The 24700-nt window shown below is 48.3% G+C and overlaps 1 protein-coding gene across 8 annotated transcripts in view; it reads left to right on the top strand.

The window, feature by feature from the left end:
- The window catches only part of LOC147103481 (nuclear receptor coactivator 7), a 432740-nt gene that overhangs the window by 392032 nt on the left and 16008 nt on the right, over window positions 1-24700 (top strand). The gene's annotated exons all lie outside the window — the stretch shown is intronic.

Below are 24700 nucleotides of genomic sequence, written 5' to 3'. Positions count from 1 at the left end.
AATGTGGAACTCGCTACCACAGGGAGTGGTTGAAGCGAATAGTATAGATGCATTTAAGGGGTAGCTAGATAAGTACATGAGGGAGCAAGAAATAAAAGGATATGCTGATGAGGTGGGAGGAGGTTCGTGTGGAGCATAAACACCGGCAGGGACCAGTTGGGCCGAATGTCCAGTTTCTGTTCTGTAAATTCAATGTCATTCTAATGGCTGGGAAATGCTGGGGACTTGACTAAGATAAGCTAACCTAGCACAGAGCAGGGATCAAACATGAGAGCTTCTATGCTGTATGGCGTAGTACATGTCTTTTTCATCTTATAGAAACACTTGTATAACGTTTGCAGGTGTTGAGGCTTCTTGTTGCAATATTCCCCTAGACTCGCACTCTCCCAGCCAGACTTGGTCACCCTCACTCAGATTTAGTAGCATTTGACTCTCAATCTGAAATTATAGTTTTCCATCAGATGGGACTTATCTGCCTCCTTTTCCTGCTAATATATGACCACTAAGAAGCAAGATCTGCATCAGAGTTGTTCTCGACCATCTTCTATTAATAAATTACTGGGCTGTAGCTATTCGCCAAAGGTGTAGCAAGGTATGCTAACAATGCCAAGTGTGGGTCTTTTGATTCGTTCAGCAGATCATTTCTGATTTTCACCACTTCACTGCTTCCCCATTACTCTGTAGCTATTTAGGACAACTTGTATGGTGAGTAAACCCATTTTCCTTGTGGAACTTCAACAACTTGCATTTATATAGCGCCTTTAGTGTAGTAAAACATCCCAAGGTGCTTCACAGGAGCGTTATCAAAAACGATTTGAAACTGAGCGACATAAGGAGATATTAGGACAGGCTTGGTCAAAGAGGTAGATTTTAAAGGAGGAGAAAGAGGTGGAGAGGTTTAGGGAGGGAATTCCAGAGCATAGGGCCCAGGTGGCTGAAGGCACGGCCACCAATGGTGGATGTGCAAGAGGCCAGAATTGGAGAAACGCAGGGATCTCGGAGGGTTGTAGGGCTAGAGGAGGTTACAGAGCTAGGGAGGGGCGAGGCCATGGAGGGATTTGAAAACAATTTGTTTGGTAAAAATTGCAGCCCATTATCCCACATAGCTTCTTCCAGTGTACCATACTGAAGAATTTGTCCCAAAATGTCACCATTTGCAGCTGTTATCTTTAGCAAAGGTAGCAGCCAACAGGAAGCCCCTCCCAAGGAGGGTTTTGGTGCCTTTAGAAGCTCTGGTCACAGCTTGTTCACTGGGTTGCCTACAATGACATGTCCTCCGGGGAGGCCAACCCTGTGAAATAAATGAGATAGGATATAGTCACAGAATGGAATCCTTACTCATTTACAAATACCAAGGTGTCCTTAGTAATTGATAGTACTCACCGATGTCACTGTTCAAACAAAAGTGTATGTTTAAAGAAAATAAGAGGCAGAAAGAAACAAAAAAAATCATGATAATGAAAATGGTAATCCTTTGTAACTGATTTTAAAGGGGAGGCAGATAATGATGTTAGCTGTTTAAACAGACATGATATTTTGACACTGTGGTAAACATTTCTGGTTGAGAAAAGCCTATTTCATTTGTACTTAACTTACTCTGCTGGTACAAATTACACTAAATTAGCACAAATAATTATTATAACTATATCACATCACATTCCAGTTACCCAAGCTATTTCCCTTTGAATTTGCAGTGAGTAAATATGAGAGCTGGTGCACCAGGAAAATCCCAACAACAACAACAACTTGTATTTATATAGCGCCTTTAACGTAGTAAAACATCCCGAGGCGCTTCACAGGAGTGTTATAAGACGAAAAATTTGACACCGAGCCACATAAGGAGAAATTAGGGCAGGTGACCAAAAGCTTGGTCTAAGAGGTAGGTTTTCAGGAGCGTCTTAAAGGAGGAAAGAGAGGTAGCGAGGCGGAGAGGTTTAGGCAGGGAATTCCAGAGCTTAGGGCCCAGGCAACAGAAGGCACGGCCACCAAAGGTTGAGCGATTATAATCAGAGATGCTAAAGAGAACAGAATTAGAGGAGCGCAGATATCTCGGCCGGGGGGCAGTGTGGTGGTTGTGGGTTGGAGGAGATTACAGAGATAGGGAGGGGGCGAGGCCATGGAGGAATTTGAAAACAAGGATGAGAATTTTGAAATCGAGATGTTGCTTAAACGGGAGCCAATATAGGTCAGCGAGCACAGGGGTGATGGGTGAACGGGACTTGGTGCAAGTTAGGACACGGGCAGCCGAGTTTTGGATGACCTCAAGTTTATGTAGGGTGGAATGTGGGAGGCCAGCCAGGAGTGTGTTGGAATAGTCAAGTCTAGAGATAACAAAGGCATGGATGAGGATTTCAGCAGCGGATGAGCTGAGGCAAGGGCGGAGACGGGCGATGTTCCGGAGGTGGAAATAGGCGGTTTTAGTTATGCCGTTTATATGTGGTCGGAAGCTCATTTCAGGGTCAAATATGACACCAAGGTTGCGAACAGTGTGGTTCAGCCTCAGACAGATGGTAGGGAGAGGGATGGAGTCAGTGGCGAGAGAACGGAGTTTGTGGTTTGGGCCGAAAACAATGGCTTCGGTCATTCTGAATATTTAATTGGAGAAAATTTCTGCTCATCCAGAACTGGATGTCGGACAAGCAGTCTGACAATTTAGAGACCATGATTGGGTCGAGAGAAGTGGTGCTGAGGTAGAGCTGGGTGTCACCCGTGTACATGTGGAAACTGATGCTGTGTTTTCGGGTGATGTCACCGAGGGGCAGCATGTAGATGAGAAGTGGAAGGGGGCCAAGGATAGATCACTGGGTGACACCAGAGGTAACGATGTGGGAGCGGGAAGAGAAGCCATTTCAGGTGATTCTCTGGCTATGATTAGATAGATAAAAATGGAACCAGGCAAGTGCAGTCCCACCCAGCTGGATGACGGTGGAGAGGCTTTGGAGAAGGATGGAGTGGTCAACCATGTCAAAGGCTGCAGACAAGTCAAGAAGGATGAGGAGGGATATTATCTGTGTTTGATTCTCGTATATACTGAGTTACCTGACCCGTGTCAGGGTGACGGTGGGTGTGTTACAGTAAACCTAAACTGGCGGGGGGAGAAGTAGCCAGAGTTCACGCTCCTAATCACTATCCGGTGATCTTCTGCTGGGAAGTGCATATAATCAGTCATCAGATGAACCCAGGATTGGACATGTATGTGATGCCCCCTGATGCGCTATCAATTACTCATAAAAGACTGAGAGTTAGAAGAGTAACTAAAGGTTTTTATTAACAACAGAATGGAGGTCTGCCTCGAGTGGTCGACCGGTCCAGGATACCAAGGGCTGGGGAGCAGTCACCTTTATACTAGGACCTGTGGGAGGAGTCAGCCGAGGCATGTCCAGGCATGTACACAGTGGAATACAAACAGGACAAACAGGAATACAAACAGTGGTTTACCACACCCCCAAGGCTGAATAGCCTGGCAATTCTTACTGACTCATGGATGAAGAATGGCCACTTGGGTGAGGTGCAGCAGGGATTATTATCTCAGCAAGAACACGTCACAAGTGGAGACAAGAAAACAGGGGAAATAAATGGGATAAAGCATTCAGCTTTCTTCAGTCCGTCCCTGTGTGACAACAACAACAACTTGCATTTATATAGCACCTTTAACATAGAAAAACGTCCCAAGGTGCTTCACAGGAGTATTATAAGACAAAATATGACACCGAGCCATAGAAGGAGCCATTAGGATAGGTGACCAAAGGCTTGATACAAGACAAGTCAGGAAAAAGCACGTTAGGGCTGATCTGCTCCAGTAATGGGAGGGAGGGAGGGAGGGAGCAGACAGTGAGCAGCGCCCTGCTGGTCAGCAAATGCCTGTGACAAACAGTTTGGGGTCGATTTTCATGAAGCTGTCGGGAAGGAGGCGGGACTACAACTTTCGAGTTTTAGTCCCGCCTACATCGACGTCCGGCCAATCCACGCGATTTTACCTTGATTGACCTTGTTGAGCCCGCCCAGCGGGCTCAGCAGGCCAATTACGGGCCACCCGGCAACAGGTGACATCACAGACTGAAATTTCATCTGTCAAGAGGTCTTGACAGATGAAATATCAGTGTTTCACAGCTGTTTGAAGCTGTCAAACACTGACAGTCTGACTTCTAACCTGAGTCCTTCTACGCAGACTCAGTTAGAACTCTCACCGGCAATGAAAGCTGAAGACTGTCACTTTTGACAGTTCGCAGCCATTTTGCTTTCAGCGCCGACTGAGTGATGGACTCCCGAAGCCTAGAGGAAGAAAGGCTGTTAAGGTAAGTACAGGTAATTTAAACTTCTTTACACACTTTAGACACACCAAACACACTTACCTTTGCACTCATGCACCCATCACTCACCTGAACACCGACATCGCGACCCCTCCAAGTCCTTCAACCCGACGGCCCACCTGCTCTAACCTGGCGTGGTTTGGAGCCGTCGGGAATCCCACACGACACCCCTCAAAATAGGAATTTGGCTAAAAACTGCCTGTTGACTACCTGCTAACAGGCAGTTAATTGGCACTAATCCCTTCCCGCCTCGGGTCGGTGGGTCCCAGTGTGGGGCGGGTACCCGCCTCCTGTGAAACTTACGTGGAGGCGGGTTTTGGGCGGGATGGTGTCAGGACCCCCGAATTCAGGATTTTTGCCCCCCCCCGCACACCTAAAAGCCCGCCTCACGCACACTGAAAATCGACCCCTTTATATCTATTCTATAATTCAAATAGTTGCTGAGAGTGAAGATTAACATCGCTTTATCTCTTTGGCCCTTTTCTGTGTACTTTTCTTTAAATAACAAATGCGGGTGACATCATGAGAGAGAACTGCCTTGGAAGAGTAAATGAGCCAAAAAGCGTAACTTGGGTGATTTAACATCAGTAAAGACCTAGGCGTAGAAATTCAGTTGGTTGCGCCAGCCGTTAGCGCCTTAAGAGAAGTGAATTTCGGGCGCTATGCGTGTAGCGTCCGGGCGCAGCGCGATCTACGCCTCGCCCCAAATTAAGTACACATTTAGCGCCGGCGCAAAGTTTAGCGCGCGCTCACCTGCGCGCGCAGAAAATGACGTCATATCCTCGTGCAACGCCCTTTGCGCGCCCCGATCCAGAACTTCAGTGGGACCGCCCCATTGTGCGGCCGGCGGCCCGCACGCTTGTTTAGTGGAACGCAACAGAGCCGACGCGGGACCCGGGGAGCGTAAATTAAAGGGCACTTACCCTGCACTATAAAGGGCAGCCATTTTGCAGCAAACACTCTTGTGCAACGGATTTCTGGAGAGAGACCAAGGAAGACAGCTTTCTGGTTTGGGCCCACACTAGCTCAGGTATTTTTGGCTTCAGGCCAGAGCGTTGCAAGTGGCCTCTTGTATATTTGACTGTTTGGCAGCATATTATGGGGGCTGCATGGGGTGCCAACGCTGAGTTTCAGCGTCATGTCCGTAGGGCTCGCAGACGCGGTGTGAGAGGGGCAGCCCTGGCTAGACGCAGAGGGGGCAACAGGCGTCGGCAACATAGGCCTTACCCAGTCAGGGCATACCGCCAGCAGCGCACCTACCTCAACATGAGTGGCGCGCGATGTGTAAAAAGGCTGAGATTCCGAAAGGAGGTGGTTGCAGAGATCTGCCATCTGCTTCGCAGAGATCTGCGTCCAAAGCTCAGGAGCAGGACGTCTCTGTCGGTGGAGGCGAAGGTGACGGTGGCCTTGAACTTCTATGCCACCGGCTCCTTCCAATCCGCTGCTGGGGACATAGCTAACATATCCCAGTTCGCCGTGCATTGCTGCATCCGCCAGGTGACCGATGCCCTTTTCAGAAGGAGACGCCAATTCATCTCCTTCCCCATGGCCCTGGAGAGGCAGCATCAGCGTGCACTGGGATTTGCAAGATTCGCGGCCTTCCCCTTGGTGCAGGGCGCCATTGACTGTACGCATGTGGCTTTGCGGGCACCTGTGGAGCATGCGGAGGATTACCGCAACCGGAAGGGCTACCATTCCCTCAATGTGCAGCTGGTGTGTGACCACAAGCAGTGCATCCTAGCTGTCAATGCCCACTTTCCAGGCAGCAGCCACGATGCCTTTATCCTGCGGCAGACAACTGTGCGTGACATGTTCGAGGCACAGCCTCCCCCAAGAGGATGGCTTCTCGGGGACAAAGGCTATCCTTTGTGTACCTGGCTCATGACCCCGCTCCGCGCGCCCAGGACCCCTGCTGAAGAGGCATACAACAAGAGTCATCAAGCAAGCAGGAACATAATCGAACAAACAATTGGCGTCCTCAAGCAGCGGTTCCGCTGCCTGGATCGTTCCGGCGGATCTCTGCAGTATTCCCCGGACCGAGTGTCCCAATTCGTCGTTGTTTGCTGCATGCTGCACAACCTGGCTCTCCGCAGGACTCAGGCACTGCCACCTCACGTTGGACCACCACCTCAGGAGGAGGAGCAGGAGGAGCATGAGGAGGAGGAGCAGGAGGAGGAGGAGTACCATCCCAGGAGGGAGCGAGAAGGTCCAAGGGCCGTCCGTCGGCGGCTTATTGAACGTCACTTCTAAGCCCCCTGTCAGGGAATGCCTTGTGGCCATGAAGGAACATGAACGCAGCCGCTCCGCAAGCCCTCAGCCGGCGAAGGCAACAAACACTTACAGCAACAAACATGGACACTCTCTGAATAAAGAGAAATCTTTATTTTAGACCAATGAAACCCCTTCACACATGAAACCCAGAAACATTAAACGGCCCCAAAAAACAGTACATCAAATGACTCACTCCCACAACCTGGGGAGGAATAACTGAACATTTGTTCAAAAATGGCCTTCATCCTCGGCCTTAACCCAAAAAACATCCCCAGAAACAAAACAACCATGGCCAAAAGAAACATAGGCATCGCCATATAAAATAACACTTGGCCACACCGTCTACTTCTTGGGCCGCGAGGGCGAGACCTTGTCGAGCCTTTTGGGGCCCCTGCCCAGCCTGCTGCTCCTCCGCAAGCTCTGCCCAGTGGCTGCTGCGAGGCTGGGGAAAGGCTCCTGAGGGTTAGATGTCCTTCCGGCAGATGCCCTTGGGGGGCGGCCTAGACGGGGTTTGCCCCTCGAGGGTCCGGCTGGTGATTGGCGCAGCTGTGCCTGGCCAACATCATTCGCAGCCGCTTGCCGTTGAGGCGCCACTGGGGGAATGGCGGTGACGGCTGGAGGAATGTGTGCAATCTGGCGGATGGTCGGCCCTGGCTGGTGATGAGCCACTCTGGCACTCGCACGGGCCCGCACTGCAGCATGCGCACCAATCTGCCGAAGGGCAGCCCGCTGTGCTGCTGCAGCGCGGCGGGTGTCCAGGCGATGCCTGGCTGACGCAGCGCGTGTGGCAGCAGTCAGTGCCCCTGTTGCCCTGGTCTGCGACCGCAACAGAGCAGCCACTGTCTGGACGGCATCACTGATCAGCCGGCCACTTGCGGCATGTGAGGCCCCGAACTCGCGCACACTACTAGCCAGGGACTCGATGGCCTCAGGCATCCGTGCCACTACCCCCATCAGCTCGGTGTGCCGGCGATCCGAATCCTGGGCCATTTGATCGAGGTGGCGCACCTCCTCTGAGTTGAAGGTGGCCGGACTGGAGTCCAGACTCTCCCGCTGGGGAGCAGGGGGCAGAGCTGGCCGACCCTTGCCACGTTGCCGGCGGCGACTGGGCCCAGCAACTGCACTCCCCTCCGATCCTTCCCCCCTCTGGGGGGAAGGCCGCGGACCAACTGCAGCCCTCCTGGGTTGCTGGACGCCACTGGTCCCAGCAGCTCCACTCCCCTCCGACACTTCCTCCAGGCTCTCCTCCAGGGAAGACGTGTCCACTACTTCGGCATCTGCAGCCGCACCTGACTGCTGCCCTGATGGTCCGCCTTCCTGTTCCTCCTCCTCCTCCTCCTCGGAGGGGCTGTCACTGGCAGCTTCAGGGAGCTCCTCGTCACCAGCTGAAAGCAGGAAGGCACAAGAGTAGCTTTAGAGTGAGGAGAGGGCGTCAGCGAGGGAGGCATGACTGGTGGCATTCAGCGCATTGGTCGGACAATGGCAAAGGAGGTAGATCGGATGCGCAAGTGCGACGAGAGAGGTCCAAAAGGTGATGTCCATACCATTGTGGCCCAGAAGAGGGTCGGCATCTCCACAGGCGACGGGCCCAATCACCCGGGGTCCCATGAGGCGACTCACGCGCTCCTCCAGGGGAGTGAGCTCCTGGATCTGGAGGCGGCCTCCCCCGGTCTGCTCCTGGTGCCTTCGGTTGTTGGCAAGTTTTGCCTGCAAGAGAAAGGACGGCCTGTAAGTACGGTGTGTAGCCCTGATGTGGTGTGCACTGCCTCCCATGGTGGAATAGCTTGGCCAGTGTGTAGCCCTGATGTGGTGTGCGCTGCCTCCCATGGTGGAATAGCTTGGCCAGTGTGTAGCCCTGATGTGGTGTGCGCTGCCTCCCATGGTGGAATAGCTTGGCCAGTGTGTAGCCCTGATGTGGTGTGCACTGCCTCCCATGGTGTAAATTGCAGAATGTGCAATTGATGTTCATGACTGTCCCATAGCTGCTGGCTGAGGGCTGGCCATTAGGGCTTTCAGGTCCCTTTGCCCATCATGTCAGGTGTACATGCAAGGATGAGGAGGAGACTGGAAAGGGTACTCACCCTGACAATCCTGGTCAGGTCATTAAACTTCTTCCGGCATTGGACATTGTCCCTGGGGGCATCGCCGGTGGCCGACACCCAGCGGGCGACCTCCCTCCAGGCTTTCCTATAGACGCTGGTTGGAGGCTTCCTGCCAGTGTCTGGGAACAAGATGTGCTGTCTCTTCTCCAAGGCCCTCACCATCACCTTCAAGTCATGGGCTGAGAAGCGCAGGGCACGCTCACGGGCCTTCTGTACCGTTGCCATGGCTCCTTCTGATCACCAGCAGTGTTCAGGCCTAGCTGGAAGGCTGCAGTGTGCAGGCCGTTGCAGCAGAGCAAGTCGACCCTTCCCCCTTTAAGAGCTGGCCGGTGCCACGGTGTCTGCTGTCAATCAAGAAATGACCGCACCTGCGCTGCGCCCGGCCTCGGCGCTATCCCTCTGCACCGCCGGCTTAGCGCCTAAAGATAGGCGTGCAACGCCAGTTTTAGCACTCAAGCAACCTCTTAGGGCGAAACTACTGAATATCGGCGAAGTGCCATCGACTTTGCGCCGGGCGCAAACTTTAGCGCCCGCCCGACTTTACCGCCCCAAAAGTGGCTATACTGAATTTCTAGGCCCTAATCATTAACTCGGGTTACATCAGCAATGATGCGCTGAGGTTCAGCTGTGTAAACTCCCTCACACTGGCACAGTGACCACTCCAAACCTGTTGTGCTGCATCATGTGAAGCCAATTCACAGCACAGAGTTTGAACATCCCAGGGCAACAACAACCTGCATTTATATAGCAACTTTAACATTAAAAAGTCCCACGGCACTTCATGGATAGGTATATGATGCCAAACCAGGAAGGACGAGGTTAGGCAAGATGACCAAAAGTTTGAGAGGAGAAGGGTTTTGAGTTTTTTTAAGAGGTGGAGAGGCAGAAAGGCTTAGGAAGGGGACAGTTAGACCAGAAATGTATCTTCCAGTTCCTTCCTCCTAACTGCACCATTCTGCTGTTCTCCCACCCTCTCCAGAGCAAAGTGCCTGCGTGAAAACTAACTTAATAACGCTTAACATATAAAGGTCAAGGGTGGGACCAACAAGCCCAGGGAACCCTGCATGTCAAGGGATATACAAGAATGGATTAGGAAAAAAATGGAGGCTTTTGGCAGATACAAAGGACTAAAAACAGTGGAAGCCCTAGAGGAGTATAGAAAGTACAGGGGGGTACTTAATAAAGAAATTAGGAGAGCGAAGAGGGGGCATGAAAAAACACTGGCGGGCAAAATAAAGGAAAATCCCAAGGTGTTTTATAAGTATATTAAGGGCAAGAGGATAACCAGGGAAAGAGTAGGGCCCATTAGGAACCAAAGTGGCAATCTGTGTGTAGAGCCGGAAGATGTAGGTGAGGTTTTAAATGAATTTTTTACATCTGTGTTCACTATGGAGAAGGATGATGTAGGCATAGAAATCTGGCTGGGGAATTGCGATATACTTGAACAAATTAGTATTGAGAGGGAGGAGGTACTAGCGGCTTTAGCGGGCTTAAAAGTGGATAAATCCCCAGGCCCTGACGGGATGTATCCCAGGGTGCTGTGTGAGGCAAGGGAGGAGATTGCAGGGGCTCTGACACAAATTTTCAGAACCTCTCTGGCCACAGGGGAGGTGCCAGAAGACTGGAGGACAGCTAACATAGTACCATTGTTCAAGAAGGGTAATAGGGATAAACCAGGGAATTACAGGCCAGTGAGCCAAACATCAGTGGTAGGGAAATTGTTGGAAAAAATTCTGAGGGACAGAATAAGTCTGCACTTGGAGAGGCAGGGATTAATCAGGGATAGTCAGCATGGCTTTGTCAGGGGGAGATCATGTCTGACCAATTTGATTGAATTTTTCGAGGGGGTGACTAGGTGTGTGGATGAGGGTAGTGCAGTTGATGTAGTCTACATGGACTTCAGTAAGGCTTTTGACAAAGTCCCACATGGGAGACTGGTCAAGAAGGTAAGAGCCCATGGGATCCAGGGCAATTTGGCACATTGGATCCAAAATTGGCTTAATGGCAGGAGGCAGAGGGTGATGGTCAAAAGTTGTTTTTGTGACTGGAAGCCTGTGTCCAGTGGTGTACCGCAGGGATCGGTGCTGGGTCCTTTGCTGTTTGTAGTGTACATTAATGATTTAGATATGAATGTAGGAGGTATGATCAGTAAGTTCACAGATGACACGAAAATTGGTGGAGTGGTAAATAGCGAGGAGGGAAGCCTCAGGCTACAGGACGATATAGACGGAATGGTTAGATGGACAGAACAGTGGCAAATGGAATTTAACCCTGAAAAGTGTGAGGTGGTGCATTTTGCAACGACTAACAAGGCAAGGGAATACACAATGAATGGTAGGACCCTAGGAAGGACAGAGGATCAGAGGGACCTTGGTGTGCATGTACATAGATCCCTGAAGGCAGCAGGACAGGTAGATAAGGTGGTTAAAAAGGCATATGGGATACTTGCCTTCATTAGCCGAGGCATAAAATATAAGAGCAGGGAGGTTATGATGGAGCTGTACAAAACGCTAGTTAGGCCACAGCTGGAATACTGTGTGCAGTTCTGGTCGCCACACTATAGGAAGGGTGTGATTGCATTGGAGAGGGTGCAGAGGAGATCACCAGGATGTTACCTGGGCTGGAGCGCTTCAGCTATGAAGAGAGACTGGACAGGCTGGGGTTGTTTTCCTTAGAGCAGAGAAGGCTGAGGGGGGACCTGATTGAGGTGTACAAAATTATGAGGGGCACAGATAGGGTAGAAAGGAACTTTTCCCCTTAGTAGAGGGGTCAATAACCAGGGGGCATAGTTTCAAGGTAAGGGGCAGGAGTTTTAGAGGGTATTTGAGGAAAAACTTTTTCACCCAGAGGGTGGTTGGAATCTGGAACTCACTGCCTGAAAGGGTGGTAGAGGCAAGAACCCTCACAACATTCAAGAAGCATTTAGATGAGCACTTGAAACACCATAGCACACAAGGCTACAGACCAAGTGCTGGAAAATGGGATTAGAATAGATAGGGCTTGATGGCCGGCGCAGACACGGTGGGCCGAAGGGCCTCTTTCTGTGCTCTATAACTCTATGGACAGGATTTTCATTGGGCCGTGGAGGCGGGATTGGAGGCGTGTGGGGGGTTAAAATCGCGAAATCGGGGGGCACGAACCCATCCCGCCCCCAACCCACCTCCATGCCAGTGTGGGCTTCCCGACAGCTCCAAACCACGGCAAGTTAGCGAGGCGAACCATCGGGCTGAAGGGCTTGGAGGGTTCGAGATGTCCGGTGTTCAGGTGAGTGATGGGTGCATGAGTGCAGAGGTAAGTGTTTTTGGTGTGTGTAAAGTGTTTAAAGAAATTTAACTTACCTTTACAGCCTTCCTTCCTTCAGGCCTCGGGAGTCCCTCATCTCACCGGCACAGAAAGCAGAATGGCTGCGAGCTGTCAAAAGTTGCAGCATTCAGCTTTCTGTTCTGGAGAGATCTCAAAATCAGCCTGAGAGGAAGGAATTAACTTGGAGTACAGATTGTCAGCTTCAAAGAGCTGTCAAACGCTGATATTTCATCTGTCAAAAGCTCTTGACAGATTAAATGTCAATCCGTGACTTCACCTGTTGCCAGGTGGCCCTTAATTGGCCTACTGAGCCCGCTGGGCGGGCTCAACAAGGTCAATCAAGTGAAAATCGCGTGGGTTGGCCACAACTCAATGGAGGCGGGACTACAACCCCGAAAGTTGTCGTCCTGCCTCCTACACGCCTCCAGTATCAAAATCCAGCCTATTGACTATATGTTCCTCTGAAACTCCTCCGCTACTTCAGCAGAAAAGGCCACAGTATAAAATAAATCGGTTAATGTCTGCACACAAATATCAGAGACAAGGATTTGAGACAAACATAGTCAGAGTCTATAAATCAGAGTCTGTATTGGGAGCTAGCAACCCTGCAACTAGAATGGGCACTCTGTTGCTATTCCACTTACATTTTGTGAATTTGAACATTATAGATGGGAATTTAATAAAGGCATAAGGTAGAAAGAAAGGTCACATTGGGGTCGATTTTCCTGAAGCTGTCGGGAAGAAGGCGGGACTACAACTTTCGGGTTTTAGACCCGCCTACTACGACGTCTGGCCAATCCGCGCGATTTTCCCTTGATTGACCTTGTTGAGCCCTCCCAGCGGGCTCAGCAGGCCAATTAAGGGCCACCCGGCAACAGGTGACATCACAGACTGCAATTTCATCTGTCAAGAGTTCTTGACAGATGAAATATCAGTGTTTCACAGCTGTTTGAAGATGTCAAACACTGACAGAGTTCTAACATGAGTCCTTTTGCACAGACTCAGTTAGAAATCTCGCTGGGCACTCAAAGCTGAAGGCTGTCACTTTTGACAGATCACAGCCGTTCAGCTTTAAGTGCCGGCTGAGCGATGGGCTCCCAATGGCTACAGGAAGAAAGGCTGTTAAGGTAAGTACAGGTAAGTAAAAGTTATTTACACATTTCAGACACACCAAACACACTTACCTTTGCACTCATGCACCCATCACTCACCTGAGCGCCGACATCGTGACCCCTCCAAGTCCTTCAACCCGACGGCCCGCCTGCTCTACCTGGCGTGGTTTGGAGCCGTCGGGAATCCCACACGAAACCCCTCAAAATAGGGATTACGCTAAAAACTGCCTGTTAACAGGCAGTTAATTGGCACTAATCCCTTCCCGCCTGGTTTCGGCGGGTCCCAGTGCGGGACGGGTACCCGCTGCCTCTGAAAGTTGCATGGAGCGGGGTTTTGGGCGGGATGGTGTCGGGACCCCCGATTTCGGGATTTTCCCCCTCCACACGCCTGAAACCCCGCCTGACGGCTCCACGAAAATCGACCCCTTGATTTCTTGCTGGATGTCCTATTTTTGCGCGGTTTCTAATATTTTCAGCACGTTTAATCTGCTTTTCGTCTTTTTCTGAAATTGTAAAATGCAAAATGCTTGCACCTCGTGATGTGTGGCAGGGTCGACTATAATAATTGCTTCATGACTATTAAACAGCGGTGATGGATCTGCTTTTCGTTCCTTTAACACTTCTTCCTGTGATCTATTATGTTAAAATATGGGGATTAATATATTTTAACTGAGTTGTTTCAGCATGCTTTTCGTCCAGTCGATGGAACAATTAGAATTACAGTGGAGGCTTTTTCATTCATCATTTTAACATCGTCCTATTCCAGGTAACGTATCAAAGATTAATTGATCACTGATACTCAGAGAAGTGACTAATTAATTGCAGTTGCAGGCCGTGCCACAATAATGAGAAATACTTTTCTGGTTGGTGAGCTCTGAAATAGCTCAGGTGTTGCAGATTGCCCAGGTTGTATACAGCAGTGGGTGTGCATGCCCAGGTCTCAGGAGAGTGACCGAGATACAGCACTCCCGTGTTTACGTGTAGCTGGTCTTGGTCTCCACATAGACCCACTCCTGTATGGTGAAACTGCAGGAGCCAATCTTCACACAAGCCGAACCGGTCCTCTGCTGTCTGCACTTACACAACGATGCATGCATCATATCAACATGCAGCAACACTGATTCCAGCTCGGCAGGTTTATAGGGAAGCCCCCTGGAGCTTCAGGCAGATTGGGAGACCCACCTGCTGCCCGCTTTGCAAGGACAGGTTCATTTATCGTCAGGAATGCCGCTGGCTGAGCTGGAGCCACAGCTGAAGAGTCGGTGATATAACTAACGTGAGAGTGAGTGCCTTTAGCTGCATGCAGAGTGTTGAAAGCTGAGAAAGAAAGAACCAGAATCCCAAAGTAAAGGCGCTGAGATCAGACACTGCTGAAACACCAACATGTACAGCAATAGTGGCACAGCACTGCGCTAGGTGGCGGTTACAAAGCTGCAGAACAATTCTTACATTAAATTTAATGCGAATTCTTCAAAATGGAATAACCATATATTACTAGACATATTAGGAGCTGTTACGTCTGTGGCAATTTAACTCAATAAATGAAGAAACGTTGAACATTTTAAAAAGAGTAAGTCTGTACATTTGTTAGCAAATTAAATATAGTAGTTAGTTGGAAGTATAAGTTTTTGGTCATATTATACAAGATGGCATATCTTGCGAACAGATCACAATCAAAGGCATGTTTGAAAAATAGAATTATACTCCAGTACGGCCTCATTTTGTTCCCAACAAAATTCAGTGCCAGTGCTTCTTACAAATAGCCATTTATTATTTTGGACAAGAAATGTCAATGTGTTATTCGATTGGTAGGTGATTATGGTGAGGCCAAAGCTGCCCTCACTACCCCTGCGACTTTCACCAATCTACCTAACACCCCTTCCCCCAGACTTTATCAGGTCTCCCACATTTATGAAAGAGTCACAGAACATAACATAAGAAATAGGAGCAGGAGGAGGCCATAGAGCCCCTCGAGCCTGCTCCGCCATGCAATAAGATCATGGCTGATCTTCTACCTCAACACCACCTTCCCACACTATCCCCATATCCCTTGATTCCCCTAGAATCCAAAAATCTATTGATCTCTGTCTTGAATATACTGAGCAGCCACAGCCTTCTGGGGTAGAGAATTCCAAATATTCACAACCCTTTGAATGAAGAAATGTCTCCTCATCTCAGTCCTAAATGGCCGGCCCTTTATTCTGAGACTGTGACCCCTAGTTCTAGACTCCCCAACCTGGGAAAATACCCTGCCAGCATTTACCCTGTCAAGCCCTGTAAGAATTTTATATGTTTCACATTCTTCTAAATTCTAGGGAATATAGGCCTAGTCTACTCAATCTCTCTTTGGAATTTCTGAAGTGTGTTCATGAGAACTTTCTTGATCAGTATGATTCCAGCCCAATGTGGAAGGAGGCATTGCTGGATCTGGTTCTGGGGAATGAGGTAGTCAAGTGGAGCAAGTGTCAGTAGGTGAACATTTAGGGAACAGTGATCATAGTATCATAAGGCTTAGATTAGCTATGGAAAAGAACAGGGAGCAATCTAGAGTAAAAATACTTAATTGGAGGAAGGCCAATTTCAGTGGGATGAGAACGGATCTGGTCTGGGTAAATTGGAATCAAAGATTGGCAGGCAAAACTGTGGTGGAACATTCAGCTGCCTTTAAAGAGGAAGTAGTTCGGGTACAGTTGAGGTACGTTCCCACTAGGGGGAAAGGCAGGGCAACTGAAGTCAGAGCTCCCTGGATGATGAAAGAGAGTAAGATGAAGCAGAAAAAGAGCGCGTATGACAGATGTCAGGTCGAAAATACATCTGAGAATCAGGCTAAATATAGAAAGTTCCGAGGAGAAGTGAAAAAGAAAGTAAGAGGGGCAAAGAGAGGATATGAGAATAGAATGGCAGCTAACATAAAAGGTAATCCAAAGGTCTTCTATATAGGCATATAAATAATAAATGGGTAGTAAGAGGAGGGGCGGGGCCGATAAGGGACTAAAAAGGAGACCTACGCATGGAGGCAGAGGGTATGGCTGAGGTGCTAAATGAGTACTTTGCATCTGTCTTCACCAAGGAAGAAGAATCTGTCAAAGTAATCGTGAAAGAGGAGATAGTGGAGATACTTGATAGGATAAAAATTGATAAAGAGGAGATACTAGAAAGATTGGCTGTACTTAAAGTAGATAAGTCACCAGGACCAGATGGGATGCATCCTAGAACGCTGAGGGAAGTGAAGAAAGAAACCGCGGAGGTACTGGCCATAATCTTCCAATCCTCCTTAGAAACAGGGGTGGTGCCAGAGGACTGGAGAATTGCAAATGTTACATCCTTGTTCAAAAAAGGGTGTAAAGATAAACCCAGCAGCTACAGGCCCGTCAGTTTAACCTCGGTAGTGGGGAAGCTTTTAGAAACAATAATCAGGGACAAAATTAACAGTCACTGCATAGATTAATTAAGGAAAGCCAGCACGGTTTTGTTAAAGGCAAATCGTGTTTAATCAACTTGATTGAGTTTTTTGATGAGGTAACAGAGAGGGTTGATGATGGTATAGATGGATTTCCAAAAGGCATTCAACAAAGTGCCACATAGTAGGCTTGCCAGCAAAGTTGAAGCCCATGGAATAAAAAGGACACTGGCAGCATGGATACGAAATTGGCTAAGTGACAGGAAACAGAGAGTAGTGGTGAACGGTGGTTTTTCGGACTGGAGGAAGGTACACAGTGGTGTTCCCCAGGGGTCGGTTCTAGGACCACTGCTTTTCTTGATATATATTAATGACTTGGATGTGGGCACAATTTCAAAATTTGCAGATGACACAAAACTTGGAAGTTAAGTGAACAGTGAGGAGGATAGGGATAAACTTCAAGAGGACATAGACAGGCTGGTGGAATGGGCAGACATGTGGCAGATGAAATTTAACGCAGAAAAATGCATTTTGGTAGAAAGAATGAGGAGAGGAAATATAAACTAAAGGGTACAATCCTAAAGGGGGTGCACGAACAGAGAGACCTGGGGGTATGTGTGCACAAATCATTGAAGGTGGCAGGGCAGGTTGAGAAAGCAGTTAAAAAAGCTTATGGGATATTGGGCTTCATGAATAGAGGTCACGGACTGCCCTTTGGAGGCAGGACTGCCGGGAAAATGGCAGAATCTGGGGGCGGGTACCCATCCCGCCCCCAACCCGCCTCCGTGCCTTCTTCCCAGGAGGCGGGTAGCCGTCCCGCGCCGGGTCCCGTCTCCTGGCGGCGGGAAGGGGATTACAGCCACTTAACTGCCTGTTAACAGGTAGTTAACAGGCATTTTTTAATAAACATTTTTTTTTCATATTTTCACTGTAATTGAATGGCAAGTCACAAAGCTACAAATTTGCTACAATATACAGCACTGTTCAGTTGGAATACTCCTGGGACCCATCATAAGAAAATAACTTTGCAAAAGTTTTCCCTGGGATGCTGCAAAACAATTGGTTCAGTTCTCTCTCATTATTGGCCACTGGAAAGATTAGCACTATGAATATGTACTTATTAGTTAACAGGCAGATAAGAGGATTATCCCCATTTTTCCACCAGAGGCGCGGGCATCCCGACGTCGGGAAACCCCGCCAGGGTCACCGAGGTGAGTAGTGGGTCTGCGGGGTGTAAAAGTGCGCTGTGGAGGTAAGTGATGGGTGCAAGTGTGGAGAGGTAAGTATGTGAGGTGAGTGGAAAGTGATAAAAAATGTTTACTTACCTTTGTTCCTTCCTGCAGGCTTCAACAGTTGGAGATGCGGAGAGTCTCGCATCTCACCGGCAGAGATGACAGATGGCTGCTGCATTCTCCGATGCAACAACCATCTAATTTCTGCTCACAAAAGAGGTTTGATGAGTCAAGGACTCATCAAACTACAGAGAATGTCAGAGTTTGACAGCTTCACAGAGCTGGCAATTCATTTTGACAGATGAAACGTCATACGCTGACGTTCTCTATAACCGGCTTCCCCTGGGCGGGCTTAACAAGGTCAATCAAGGGAAAATAGCGTGGGTTGGCCACAAGTCGATGGAGGAGGGACTAAAACCCAACAAGCAGCAGTCCCGCCTCCAACGCGCCCCCATTGGCAAAATCACCCCCATAGAGTACAAAAGCGTGGAAATTAGGATGAACCTTATAAAACACTGGTTCGGCCTCAACTGGAGTATTGTGTCCCAATTCTGGGCACCGCACATTAGGAAGGATGTGAAGGCCTTAGAGAGGATGCAGAAAAGATTGACGAGAATGGTTCCAGGGATGAGGGACTTCAGTTACGTGGATAGACTGGAGAAGCTGGGGTTGTTCTCTTTGGAGCAGAGAAGATTGAGAGGAGATTTGATAGAGGTGTTCAAAATCATGAGGGGTCTGGACAGAGTAGATAGAGGGAAACTGTTCCCATTGGCAGAAGGGTCGAGAACCAGAGGACCCAGATTTAAGGTGATTGGCAGAAGAACCAATGGTGACATGAGGAAAACCTTTTTACTCAGTGAGTGGTTAGGATCTGGAATGCACTGCCTGAAAGGGTGGTGGAGGCAGACTCAATCACGGCTTTCAAAAGGGAGTTGGATAAGTTCCTTAAACGAAAAAATTTGCAGGGCTACGGGAAAAGGGTGGGGGAGTGGGACTAGTTGAAGTGCTCTTGCAGAGAGCTGGCATGGGCTCAATGGGCCGAATGGCCTTCTTCCGTGCTGTAACCATTCTATGATTCTGTAAGTCTCTCCTCATAGGACAATTCCCCCATCCCAGAAATCAGTGTGGTGAACCTTCGCTGCACTCCCTCTAAGGCAAGTATATTCTTCCTTAGGTAAGGAGACCAAAACTGTACACAGTACTCCAGGTGTGGTCTCACCAAGGCCCTATATAATTGCAAATAAAAACAGAAAATGCTGGAAATGCTCAGCAGGCCAGGCAGCATCTGTGGAGAGAGAAACCGAGTTAACGTTTCAGGTCGATGACCCTTCATCAGAACGGGAAACAGTTAGAGATGTAACAGGTTTTGAAGCAAGTGCAGGGGCAGGGAAAGGGGGGAGGGGAGGAAAGAACAAAAGGGGAGGTCTGTGATAGGATGAAAGGCAGGAGAGATTAAAATACAAAAGGGGATGGTACTGAGACAAGTTAAGAAACACAAGATGTGTCTGGAGGTGTAAATGGGAATGACAGAATCAGCAACAGCTGCCATGTGAAAAAAAATAGGGGCGGAGGTTATAGTCTGAAATTGTTGAACTCGATGTTGAGTCCAGAGGCTGTAAAGTGCCTAATCGAAAGATGAGGTGCTGTTCCTCGAGCTTACGTTGAGCTTCGTTGGAACAGTGCAAGAGGCCGAGGACGGAGAGATCAGAGTGGGAGTCGAGCGGAGAATTAAAGTGACAGGCGACCGGAATCTTGGGGTCACGCTTGCGGACTGAACGGAGGTGTTTCACAAAGCAGCCACCCAATCTGCGTTTGGTCTCCCCAATGTAGAGGAGACCTCATCGTGAGCAGCGAATACAGTATACTAAATTGCAAGAAGTACAAGTAAATCGCTGTTTCACCTGGAAGGGATGTTTAGGGCCCTGGACAGTGAGAAGGGAGGAGGTGAAAAGGTAGGTGTTGCATCTCCTGCGCTTGCACAGGAAGGTGCTGTGGGAAGGGGAAGGGGTGTTGGGGGTGATTGAGGAGTGGACCAGGGTGTTGCGGAGAGAGTGGTCCCTTCAGAAAGCTGAAATTGCAGTAAGGTTTCTTTACTCTTATACTCCAATCCTTTTGTAATAAAGGCTAACATACCATTTGCTTTCCTAATTGCTTGCTGTACTTGTTAACTTTCAGTGATTCGTGTACAAGGACATCAGGTCCCTCGGAATACCAACATGTTCCAATCTCTCACCATTTAAAAAATATTTTGCTTTTCTATTTTTACTAACAAAGTGGATTAAGTTCACATTTCTCCACATTATATTTCATCTGCCGTGTTCTTGCCCACTCACGTATCCTATCTACATCCCTTTGCAACCTCCTCAGAACTTACTTTCCCACCTAGCTTTGTATTGTCAGCAAACTTGGATACATTACACTTGGTTCCCTCATCTAAGTCATTGATATAGATTGTAAAAAGCTGAGGTTCAAGCACTGATCCTTGCGGAACCCCACTGGTTACAGCCTGCCAACCAGAAAATGACTTGTTTATTCCTGCTCTCTGTTTTCTGTCTGTTAACCAATCCGCAATCCATGCTAATATATTACCCTGAATCCCATTTTGTTTAATTACCGCTTGTGTGGCACCTTATCGAATGTTTTTTGAAAATCCAAATACACCACAGCCACTGGTTCCCCTTTATCTACCTTGCTAGTTACAACCTCAAAAATCATTTTGAGGTTGTAACTTGCAGGTTAGAACAGGAATCATTTGGAATTGTTTTGACAGATATGATGCTAACAAACTCAAAGCCCTGTTCCCACTGCAAGCAGGACCATTGTGTATTGATAGTCATGTTAAATCCCCACTTGTGGAAATATTTTTTTACAGGACTGGCTGCACAGAAGCTGCTGGTAGTGCCCTCGTGGTCTCTGAGGGCTGCTTGTGCTGAATAGAGTCTACTGTTGCAAAGGCTGCTTCTAGGGCTGTGCATGACATTGAGCCTGTTTTTCATTCCAGATTGTAATCATCGTCATCTAGGTTTGAGTATAGGTGATACAATAATACCTTGTTTGTGGTGAATGAAAGCTGTGCAATTGAACCGGCGCAGGCAGTTTAGCCAAGCTTGTATTTTCAAGATTATATATGAAGCCACTGTACATTTTGATTACTTTGCGCTGGTAGGAAGAGTGCACTGATACATTAAGATTCTTGGCATGATTATGCTTGTGCTGAAAGTGATGCTGTTTTTCAGAGACAACTTGTTTATGCTGCCAGGCAAATCACATATTTCTTCCAATTTAAGCCCTGTGCAGACCTGTCAGGTGGCATGGAGGGGAAAAGGGAAGAGGAAAGGGTGGTGACTGGGATGAACAGAAAAGGTGAGGGAAGTGTGGGGGGGAAAGTCTGGTGGAGGGAGGGGGAGGGGGTGAGGTGAGGGGGAGGGAGGAGTTGATTGAACCGATGAGATTGCTGCCAGTGTATATTGGTGGGTAGCCCCCCTGTATCCAAATACCAAGAGAGCAGCCCCCGAATTGGGCCTGATTTATGCTGTCTCACCAGTTTGCAGTGGCAGACAAGAGGATAAATATTTACAAAAATATCAAATAAAAGAACATCACTCCTTTAAGCATCTCAGAAATCGCATTTGTTGTACATCATTTTGTGGTCCACGAGCCTAAATGTACATTCTTGGTGCTAGCCAGGGCTCTAACATTCCTCCTGCAGCCAAACCGTTCTGTTCCACTGGAAAAGAGCCAAGAGATTACAGCATCGGTGTAGAGGTAAAAATATGCAGTTGTCACTATAAACTTTTTCTAAGTTTAAAATATTATACTCAAAAATCATTTGACAATGTGTACAACATTTTTATAAATAACGCTGACTCTTCTAAAGATCCTTCTTGTCGAATTGCTTAAACAGCTGGTCTACCATACTGGGGGCCTGAGAATGTCGGCTGCAAATGATTATCTACATTATCATAATGTTAACCAGGGCAGGCTCCTGATTAGTCAAGACAAGATTTATAACTGTGTTTACAGCCCACTTTAAAAACTCAGTCTGTGCTGCAGTTTGGTTTAGTCCACTGACTGGAAAGGCTAGTACAAGAGGGGTCCATTCGGTGAGTAGGGGTCTCTCTACTGTAGGCATGGACTAGGTTTTGATTGATACTTTAGGTTTAAGGGTGCATTTGAATTGAAGATGATTATATACAGAGTGGATCATTGAGAGCAGCTGAGTTGCAATGGTTGTGGAGCTGGTGTTACTGACTTTTTATATAGTTTGCAAGGTGATTTCCTTCTCTAAATTAATTTCTGAAATTTGATTTTTACTACAGCGTCTTCTACTTAATGCTCATGAATGATTTTGACAAGCAGTTAAATATTTGGGCTGAACTATCAGTAGCATTAATTGTGAATTGTATCATATGACTTGCAGTAAGGGAGGGGTTTAGTATATTGTCTTTTTAGTTCTGGATCCTGAATTTGAATCTAGTTAGGATTGCCTGAATAAAAGTTTCCTCTCTTGACCAGTTGTATGGGTAAGGGGAGAAATGAGTTAGGAAATTCTCAACCCAGTTCTAGCCCCCTGTACTAGTCTAGCCATACTTTGTGATATTTGGTAGTCTTACTCAAAGGACAACTGACGTGGGAAATGGAGATCTTCATTGTGCAGTAGTACGTGCTATTCTGAGGGATGAAGTAAGTTCTATTGTTGGAGCAGTGGAGAGGCATACCTTCTGTCTAACCCTCGCTATACCAGACCTGCCAGTGCAGAACGCAGAGACTAGGTGCAAAAAGAGAAAAGTGTTTGGCTTTCCCTGCACCATCACCCTCCTGTTGAGGACAAATACATCTGAAATTATTTTTTAATTTCTAAAAGTTGCAAAATTGAAGAATTTGTAATTAGTTTTAAAGAGACTTGGAAATTCTATTAAGAATCATGGGTGAAAAATGGCCTTCATTTATAAAAGTCCTGAATTACTCCAGATCGTTATATAGATAGTATCAGCAGAGGAGGCTGGACTCTCCAACATTTGAAATTCTTTTCTTCAAAAGAATTAAGGGGGATATTAAAAAGTCAAATTTTCAGTGTTTCCTTATTACTGGATACATGAAACCTCTAGTCATGGGACCGGTTTCATTCCAAGAGGCCAAGTTTGAGCTGAGCACGGAGTAAGTAAGCTCTTCACACGTTGTTTGTGTTGCGTGTGTTTTTAAAATACTCCTTTTACTTCTTAGTAAGTGCCTGAAAGTTTTTTTTTATGTATCTGTGTAGATTTATTTGTGTAAATAAACTGGATTACTATTAGCCTGGCTTTCTGCAAGTAATGGGAATCCTCTTCTCCTCTTGGGCAGTCCCTCGGAACCGAGGATGACTTGCTTCCACACTAAAAACGAGTTCTCTGGTGACTGATGAGTCGAATGCGGGACCTACAGTCTCTGTCACAGGTGGGGCAGACGGTGCTTGGGTTGACGTGCGCTGCTTGCGCTTGGCTTCCACTTGCTCCTGGCGAAGAGACTCGAGGGGGGAGAAATTCGGTGGAGCCACAAACGGGGCGCCACGCTCGCCTGGGCGCTGGAATTAGCGCTGCGATCGGAGCAGTTGCGACTGCCGGAAATTCAGCTTGAGCGCCCCAAGAGGGACACGGGGCGAGGCTCGAGGCGCTCCGCGTCCCTCTTAGGGCGCTGAAACTTAATATCGCAGCGCAATGTGCTGCTGCGGCACGGTGCGCTGCGGTAGTGCAGGCCTTCCTCCCCTTAAGGGGGAGGGGCCTGCACCAGCGCGGTCAGAGATCGCGAGTGCCGGCAAAAGAGCCCGGCACTGAGGAGAAGTGCCGGGCTCTCGGAAAACAGCCGGCACTGCCGTGGGGGGAGATCAGGAGGCCGGGGACGGAGGGGCTGGCAGGCAGCCGCCGAAAAAAACGGCCGCCCCACACCTCCACCTTAATTTGCGCCACTGCCACCACAGGTAGGCCCCGTGAACCGGGCGCGATTTGCGAACGGCGCTACAGAGGCGGGCGCTACCGAATATCGAGATCGGGGCGCTGTGCACACCGATGACATCATCGGTGGCGGCGCAGCAGGCTAACGCCGCCATTAGCGCCCCAGCTAAATATCGCGGGAGACGTGGCGCTAAAGCCACTGAGTGTCCTCTTTAGGCGCTAACTGTTGGCGCAGCCCACCGAATTTCTAGGCCGAGGTGTTCAGCGCCTTCCCGTGTCTTGGGCCAGGGATTCCCAGGTGTCGGTGGGGAGGTTGCACTTTTTTAAGGAGGCTTTGAGGGTGTCCTTGAAGCGTTTCCTCTGCTCACCTGGGGCTCTCTTGCTGTGTCGGAGCTCTGAGTAGAGCATTTGTTTTGGGAGTCTCGTATCGGGCATGCGGACAATGTGACTATTGGAGCTGATCGAGTGTTTTAAAATACTCCCTTTACTTCTTAGTAAGTGCCTGAAAGTTTTTTTTATGTATCTGTGTCGATTTATTTGTGTAAATAAACTGGACTACTATTAGCCTGGCTTTCTGCAAGTAAAGGTAATCCTACCAAAATCACAGTTTGCAATTGGGGATGTTTTTAGATCTGAGTCAGGTTATCTCTGCAAGGGCAAAAGATGAAGATTTCCATTTGTCATTTTGTGTACGTGGTGTTTCTTTGAATGATAACACTTTATTGGGTTCAAGTCCAGCTCCAGAGATTTTGAGCACTTCAGTGCTGCATTGCAGAAGAGATTTGGAGGTGCCATCTTTTGGATGAGATATTAAACTAAAGCCATGTTTGCCCTCTCCGGTGGGCATAAATCTCATGGCTTACTGAAGAGCAAGGGAGTTCTCCCAGTGTCCTGGCTAACATTATACCTTAGCCATCAATAAAAACAGATTATCTGGTCATTTATCTCATTGTCTGCTGCGTTTCCCTACATTACAACAGTGACTACACTTCAAAAGTACTTCATTGGCTGTAAAGCACTTTTTGGGATGTCCTGAGGTCATG

This window comes from Somniosus microcephalus, chromosome 20 (assembly GCF_052327205.1).
Source record: "Somniosus microcephalus isolate GS21.2 chromosome 20, FLI_Smic_1.0, whole genome shotgun sequence".
In the NCBI taxonomy this organism is placed as follows: Eukaryota; Metazoa; Chordata; class Chondrichthyes; order Squaliformes; family Somniosidae; genus Somniosus; species Somniosus microcephalus.
This window is presented reverse-complemented; position numbering and strand designations above follow the sequence as displayed.